Here is an 8,878-nt window from a genome sequence, read left to right as displayed (position 1 = left end):
CCAACGAATAAAAGCCCAGGGCCAGATGGCTTCCCAGGGGAATTCTACCAGACATTTAAAGCAGAGCTCATACCCATTCTTCTCAAACTATTCCAAAAAATAGAACTAGAAGGAAAGCTTCCAAACTCATTCTACGAAGCCAACATCACCTTGATTTATTTTTGTTTTTACTTAAAAGGTTACTTTATTTTTATTTTTTAATTTATATTTTAGTTAATATACAGTGCAATTTTGGTTTCAGAAGTACAATTCAGTGATTGTCACATACAATACCTAGTGCTAAGCACAAGTGCTCTTCTTTTTTTTTAATTTTTTAATGTTTTTTATTTATTTTTGAGAGACAGAGAGAGACAGCGCATGCAGGAGAGGGTTAGAGAGAGGGGGAGGTACAGAATCTGAAGCAGGCTCCAGGTTCTGAGCCAGCTGTCAGCACAGAGCCTGACACGGGGTTTGAACCCTCAAACCGTGAGATCATGACCTGAGCCAAAGCTGGACGCTCAACCAACTGGGCCACCCAGGCGCCCCAACAAGTGCTCTTCTTAATACCCACCACTCATCTAGCCCATCTCCCACCCACTTCCCTCCATCAACCTTCAGTTTGTTCTCTATTGTTAAGTATCTTATGGGTTCCTTCCCTTTCTTCTCTTTTACCCCCTTCCCATATGTTCACCTGTTTTGTTTCTTAAATTCCACATGTGATTGAAATCTTATATTTGTCTTTCTCTGACTCATTTCACTTACCATTATACATTCTAGAGGCACCTGGGTGGCTCAGTCCATTAAGCGTCCAACTTCGGCTCAGGTCATGATCACACAGCTTGTGAGTTCGAGCCCCACGTTGGGATCTGTGCTGACAGTGCAGAGCCTGGAGCCTGCTTCAGATCCTGTGTCTCCCTCTCTCTCTGCCCCTCTCCCCTCTCTAAAATAACTAAATATTACAAAATAAATAATACATTCTAGCTCTTTCCATGTCGTTGCAAATGGCAAGATTTCTTTTTTTGGTGGTTGAGTAATATTTCATTATATATATGTACATACATACTCATATACATGACATCAGTACTTTCTTTATTCATTGATCACTTGATGAACATCTGGGCTCTCTCCATTGCTTGGCTAGTTTTGATAATCCTGCTATAAACATTGGGGTGCATGGACCCCTTCGAATCTGTATTTTTGTATCCTTTGGGAAAATAACTAATAGTGCAACTGAAGGATCACCAGGTAGTTCAATTTTTTTTTTTTTGAGGAACCTGCAAACTTTTCTCCAGAGTGGCTGCACCAGTTTGCATTCCAACCAACAGTGCAAGAGGGTTCCCCTTTCTCCACATCCTTGCCAAAACCTGTTGCTTCTTGTGTGTTAATTTTAGCCATTCTGACAGCTATGAGGTGGTATCTCATCATGGTTTTGATTTCTATTTCCCTGACGATGAGTGATGTTGAGTATGTTTTCATTTGTCTGGTAGCCATTTGGATGTCTTCTTTGGAAAAGTGGCTATTCATGTCTTCTGCCCGTTTCTTAATTGGGCTGTTTGATTTTGGATGTGAAGTTTTATAAGTTCTTTATCGATTTTGGATACTACCTCTTTATCAGATCTGTCATTTGAAAATCTCTTCTCCCATTCCATAGTCTGCCTTTTAGCTTTGATGATTGTTTCCTTTACTGTGAAGAAGCTTTTTATTTTGATGAAGTCCCAGTAGTTCATATTTGCTTTTGTTTCCCTTGACTTCAGTGACATGTATAGTAAGAAGTTGCTCTGGCCAAAGTCAAAGCAGTTGCTGCCTGTGTTCTTCTCTAGGATTTTGGTGATTTCCTTTCTTATACTTAGGTCTTTAATCCATTTTGATTTTATTTTTGTGTATATGGTGTAAGAAAGTGGTCCAGTTACTTTTAATTGTAGTTAACCAATCACATAACACTGAAATTGCCATTTGAGGTTAATGCTCTAAACTTTGAAAATCAATTTTTTAATGTTTATTTACTTATTTTGAGAGAGAGAGAGAGACAGAGACAGAGACAGAGAGAGAATCCAAAGCAGGCTCCACACTGTCAGTGCAGAGCCCAATGTGGGGCTCGATCCCATGAACTGTGAGATCATGACTTGAACCCAAATCAAGAATGGACATTTAACCAAGTAAGCCGCCCAGGTGCCCCTTGAAAATCAATTTTAAATTTTACGGCACTTGGCTTGTTCAGTCAGTAGAGCATGCAACTCTCAATCTCAGGGTTGTGAGTTCAAGTCTCACATTGCATGTGGAGCTTATTAAAAATTTTTTTTAAATTTAGAAAGTTAACCAGATTGGTATTAAGAATTCACTGAAACATAACAATTTAAGAGCACATGAAAATAAGTGAAGAATACAGATTCCTTTTTGGATTAACAAAAAATACTAAATACTTGAACTCCAAAGAACACTTGCTTTTTCAATCACTCCTTTTTTTTTAATTGAGCGTGAAAAATATGTATAATGTAAACTCTGATGTTAGCTAAGATAGGGGCTCAAATAATGCCAGTAAATGTTCAATGTTTTTGCACAATGCACTGACATGACCATCAGGGGCTGCTGTTAATCGCTGACTCAGATATCCTATAAATGTAACTGAGTAGAAAGGAAAACGAGTGCAGTGATTATCTAGACACTAACCATGCCTCCTAAAACTGTCCAGTCTCTAAGGGTCAATACTATGGATTCTGCCCCAAAGACTAGTCTTGATGGGATTGTGACAAGGGGACTGCCAAGCAAACCTACATCTTGAGGCATTTTTCATGTTGGGAGAGTCTCTGAAAGATCTCTAGGAATACCTATAAACCAAAGAGAAGAAATAAAATCATAGCCTGGATGTATGTGTCCTTATGGGAGTAGTCATCTCCAGTACCTTCTGCAATAGATTATGAAGCCAAGATTGCCTGCGTACAAATCCCAGCTCCAAATCTTACTGTTTAATGTTGAAAAGATTAGTTAATATCTTTGTGTCCCAGTTTCCTTGTCTACAAAATGAGAACAATAGTATATTCTTATCTCATAAGGTCATTACGATAGTTAATAATTATATTTATTAATAATATTTATTTTTATGCCATGGATCAGTGCCTGATATAGAAAAGACTGTGTGAGTGCTTCTTAATCAAACAATAGATGCTTTTGGAACTGAACACTTTTTTAATATGTTGATTTATTTTGAGAGATAAAGACAAAGCATGAGCAGGGAAGGGGCAGAGAGAGAGGGAGACACAGAATCTGAAGCAGGCTCCAGACACAGGCACAGAGCCCGACATGGTGCTTGAACTCATGAGCCGAGCTGTGAGATCATGACCCAAGCTGAAGTTGGACTGTAATCTGCCTGAGCCACCCAGCTGCCCTGGAACTGAGCTCCTTAAAGTAAATGTTTATGTGACAGCTGTTAGAAATATGATGGAAATATATTAGAGGATGCCAAGTAAACATAAGAGTATGAGACATGTAAAGAAGTTAGTAAAAGGTGTCATCTGTTTTCTTTGTTAGCGCCTTCACCAATCAATATTGTGGTTCCCACCTCATACTCAGGCTTTCCTATTCCACCGACCAGATGACAATCAAAACAAAACCAGGATAAAGAGCAAAGCTGCTGGGGAAAGAATATAATAGATAAAATAGATGAACAGAAAATTCATCAGCCAAGGAGAGTCTAGAGTAGATGCCATTAGGCAATTCAAGAAGCTTGGTCTTAAAGTACCAAGCCAACTCCTCAGTCATTTCCTACTTCTCCCCCTGAACAGCACTGTCATTCCAAAATGTACTCCATCCCTTTGCTCTTGCTCTTGTTGCTACCTGAATTGTCGTCCCTTCTTCTAGCACCCATCCTCCAAAGTTCTTGTTCTTCATAAAGCTCTCTTAGAGTCTCAGATTCCTCAAAGTCACACCAGCAATATAGTAGAGAGGTAAAAACACTGAAATGGGGAGTGGAAAGATGGCAGAGAAGGAGCCCCATTACCTCCGTCCACCCACAATTTTCAAACTGAGAAGAATAAAAAGCCACAGCTTTCTGATCTCCAAGAACAGAGGTGTGCGGACAGACCCCTTATTGACAGCAGTCTCATGGTTGCCTGAGTGAGTGAGTGAGTGCGAGCTGGGACCAGAGACTTTAGGGGAGGGAGCGCTGGGTCCTGAGACAAAGTGCCCAGAGGCTTGGCGCTGGGCCCACTTAAACCCTCATGTCCACAGACAACCAGCTCCATGTACAGCCTCTCACACGGGGCGGCCGGGTATCCAGAGGGGCATGGACCTTCACAACCGCGTGGCACCACTGGGCAAGGCAGGAGAGAGACCAGGGGAAGAGACGTAAAGACTGAATCACTAACAGCATAATCCCTGCAGAGGAGAGATTTAGCCTGGGACTGAGGGCCACTGAGCGCTGAGAGAGATATATCTGTCCTTTCAGCGGGGCTGTTCTCCTGCGGTCCCCTGCAGCTCACAGACTGCGGGCGGAGCCAGGGGAGAACTCTGACTTCACAATCCCCTTCTTCGATCCGACCAGAAAGCCGCATGCTTGCAGGAGATTTTAACTGTGGTGGCAATATTGAGTGTGCGGGCAAGGACTTAGAAACCGGGCAGAACTTAAAACAGAAACAATTAGATCCGCCCTAGGCACAAGAATGTTGGACTCAAAAAAGTGGCTGGCAAAGCATGGTATGAGGGGGGCTTGGGGTGCCCGTCGCCATTTTTCTCCCCGCATCCACCAAGGCGGGGCCTCAGAGAGCAGCCCATGAGACCTGACCCACCTACACCAAGCCAAGCCCATCCACGCTGGAGAGCTGCTGTGCTTTTGCTTATTACCATTAACTGTTTTTTTCTTAATATTTTTACTTTTTATTTTTTCCCATGTTCTCTTTACTATTTTTCTTTTTTTTTCCCCTCCTCTCTTTTCTTTCCTGTTCCTTTTTTTCTTTCCCCTTTAGGTTTGCTTCTTTATCAGTACATTTATGTCGTTGTGTTCTCTGTGTGTTTGTATGTCTGTTTTTCCTTTTCAAGGCTACCTCAAGAAACAACCCAAAACACACATACTGGAAAATCCCAAATATCGCTGAGTAGGGAAATAAATTAATCAGAGGCATAACAAGAGAAACCGAGGGACATCATTAAAAGAACATCTCCTGAAATGACAGACCCTAGTCACCAGGGTGAGCCTCCTTCTATAGAGGAATACTAATAAACACACAGTGCAGAACGAGATTTTAAAACTGACAAGAGACAGAAAGCTAGCCAAAATGACAAAACGAAAGAACTCTCCATCAAAGAAACTCCAGGAAGAAATCACAGTGACAGACTGCTCAAAACAGATATAAGCAACATAACTCAATAAGAATTTAGAATGATTGTCATAAAATTTATTGCTAGGCTTGAAAAATACATAGAAGCTATCAGAGAAGATATTGATACAAAGACTAGGAACCTTCTAAATAGTGGTGACAAGTTAGAAAAGGCTCTAAATGAGATGAATAATAAGTTGGAGCCTGCCAATGCACGGATTGAAGAAGCAGAGAGGAGAATAAGTGAATTAGAACACACAGTTATAGCAAAAGAGGAGGCTAAGAAAAAGAGAGAGAAAATGATTCAGGAGCACAAAAGGAGAATCAGAGACCTGAGTGATACAATCAAACGGAACAATGTCCGTATCATAGGAGTTCCTGAAGAGGAAGACAAAGACAGAGTGCTTAAACGTGTGCTAGACCAAATTATACATGAAAATTTCCCCAATCTGAAGAAAGAAAAAGACATTGAAATTCAAGAGACATACCGAACTCCCCAAAGACACAACGTAAACCGACCTTCAGCATGACATATCATAGTGAAACTGGCAAAATATAAAGATAAAGAGAGACTTCTGAAAGCAGCTAGGGAGAAAAGGGCCTTGACATACAAAGGGAAAGCTATCAGAGTGGTTACAGACCTATCTACTGAAACTTGGCAGGCCAGAAAGGAATGGCAGGACATCTTCAATGTGATGAACAGGAAGAATATGCAACCAAGAATTCTTTATCCAGTGAGCCTGTCATTCAAAATAGGAGAGATAAAGGTTTTCCAAAGAAACAAAAGTTGAGAGAATTCATCACCACCAAACCAGCCCTACAAGAAATCTTAAGAGGGACTCTATGAGGGAAATGTAGCAAAGAATAAAGGTACCAGAGACATCACTACAATTATGCACTCTACAGGGAACACAATGAATCTAAACCCATATTTTTCAGTAATAACACTGAATGTCAATGGACTGAATGCTCCAGTCAAACGACACAGGGTAGCAGAATGGATCAAAAACCAAAACCCATCTATTTGTTGCCTACAAGAGACTCACCTTAGACCTGAAGACACATTCAGATAGAACGTAAGGGGATGGAGAAATATGTACCATGCGGCTGGAAGTCAAAAGAAAGCTGGAGTAGCCTTATTTATATCGGACAAACTGGACTTTAAAATAAAGGCAGTAACAAAAGATGAAGAAGAACATTATATAATAATGACAGGGTCTCTACATGAAGAAGAGCTAACAATTATAAACATTTATGCACCAAATTTGGGAGCTCCTGGATACATAAAACAATTAATCACAAACAAAAGCAATCTTATTGATAAGAATGTGCTAATTGCAGGGGACTTGAATACCCCACTTACACCAATGGATAGGTCAACCAGACGAAAAATCACTAAAGGAACAATAGACCTGAATGGCACAATAGAGCAGATAGAATTAATAGGTATATTTAGAACTCTGCATCCTGACGCTAGGGAATTCTCTTTCTTCTCGAGTGCACATGGCACATTCTCTAAGATTATGGACATACCGGGTCATAAAACAGCCCTCCATAAATACAAAAGATGTGAGATCATACCATGCACACTTTCAGATCACAATGCTATGAAACTCGAAATCAACCACAGGAAGAGTCAGGAAAACTTCCACAAATGTGGAGGTTAAACACTACCCTACTAAAGAATGATTGGGTGCATCAGGCAATTAGAGAGGAAATTAAAATATATATGGAGACAAATGAAAATGAGGATACAGCAATTCAAACTCTCTGGGATGCAGCAAAGGCAGTCCTAAGAGGAAAGTTCATTGCAATCCAGGCCTATTTCAACAAACTAGAAAAAGCACAGACTCAAAAGCTAACAGAACACCTAAGGAAACTAGAAAGGGAGCAGCAAGAACACCCCAAACCCAACAAAAGAAAAGAAATAATAAAGACCAGAGCAGAATTAAACAAGATAGAATCCAAGAAACAGTTGAACAGATCAATGAAACCATTGGAAAAAAATAAACAAAATTGATAAACCTCTAGCTAGGCTCCTCAGAAAGAAAAGAGAGAACACCCAAATAGACAAAATCATGAAGGAAAATGGATCTATTACAACAGATCCCTCAGAAACACAAGCAATCATCAAAGACTACTATGAAAAATTATATGCCAACAAACTGGACAATCTAGAAGAAATGGACAAATTTCTAAACACACATGCACTACCAAAATCCAAACAAGAAGAGATAGAACATCTGAACAGACCCATAACCAGTGAAGAAATCGAATCAGTTACCAAAAATTTCCCAACAAATAAAAGGCCAGGGCCAGATGAATTCCCAGGGGAATTCTACCAGACGTTTAAAGCAGAGTTAATGCCAAAACTTCTCAAGCTATTCCAAAACATAGAAATGGAAGGAAGACTACCGGACTCATTCTACAAAGCACATATCACTCTGATTCCTAAGCCAGGCAGAGACCCAACATAAAAAGAGAACTATAGGCCAATATCCTTAATGAATACGGATTCAAAAAATACTCAACAAGATACTAGCAACTCGAATTCAACAGCATATAAAAAGCATCATCCATTATGATCAAGTGGAATTTATTCCTAGGTTACAAGGCTGGTTCAGTATTCACAAATCCATTAATGTATTACATCACATTAACAACAAAAAAAGGAAAACATCATATAATCATGTCGATAGATGCAGAAAAAGCATTTGACAAAATACAACATCTCTTCTTTATGAAAACCCTCGAGAAAGTCGGGACAGAAGGAACTTACTTAAACATCATAAAAGCCATTTACAAAAAGCCCACAGCCAATGTTATCCTCAATGGGGAGAAACTGAGAGCTTTCCCCCTGAGATCAGGGACACGACAGGGATGTCCACTCTCACCACTGTTGTTTAACGTAGTGTTGGAAGTCCTAGCATCAGCACTCAGACAACAAAAGGAAATAAAAAAGAAACTGTGTTTCACTCAATCCCTGTAGGGCATAGGGTAGGGCTATATGTTATCAAATTGTAAATATTTGTCATATTTTTAGTGAAAATTGTATGTCATGGCTATACCCAATGTTGCATAGCATTTTCCTAGCACCTAGCAAATCTAAATGTGTATTTATTCATATATATTTAAATATTATTTTTAAGCCGATGAAAAATATTCTTATGTATAGCACTTAAGAAATCCAATGGTCAGTGCTCACTTTGGTGGCAAATATACTAAAATTGGAACAATACAGAGAAGATCAGCATGGCCCTATGCAAGGATGGTGCTCAAATTTGTGAAATGTTCCATATTGAAAGAAAGAAAAGAAGAGAAAGGAAAAAAGGAAAGAAAGAAAGAAAGAAAGAAAGAAAGAAAGAAAGAAAGAAAGAAAGAAAGAAAGAAAGAGAAAGAAAGTCCCTCTTTGTGACAGTCTCAGAAGTAATTAGAATTCTGTGTGTGTGTGTGTGTGTGTGTGTGTGAGATATGTTAAATATAGAATTTTTTTTAATGTTACACCTTGTTTTAATGCTGAAATTAATTTTAGATAGAATAGGAAGTGAAATACTACGAAATATATAGCATTCTGATTAGCAGCCATTATC

At 39.5% G+C, this 8,878-nt stretch overlaps 1 non-coding gene across 1 annotated transcript; it reads left to right on the top strand.

The window, feature by feature from the left end:
• Positions 1-8,485: 8,485 nt before the first annotated feature.
• On the top strand, positions 8,486-8,591 carry LOC115284473. Its single transcript, XR_003905226.1, has one exon. It is a non-coding gene; the product is annotated as a U6 spliceosomal RNA (small nuclear RNA).
• The last annotated feature ends 287 nt before the right edge of the window (positions 8,592-8,878 follow it).

The sequence above is a fragment of the Suricata suricatta genome, chromosome X (assembly GCF_006229205.1).
Source record: "Suricata suricatta isolate VVHF042 chromosome X, meerkat_22Aug2017_6uvM2_HiC, whole genome shotgun sequence".
Classification (NCBI taxonomy): Eukaryota; Metazoa; Chordata; class Mammalia; order Carnivora; family Herpestidae; genus Suricata; species Suricata suricatta.
The sequence above is the reverse complement of the archived record's forward strand: the minus strand, read 5'-3'. Positions and strand labels throughout refer to the sequence as shown.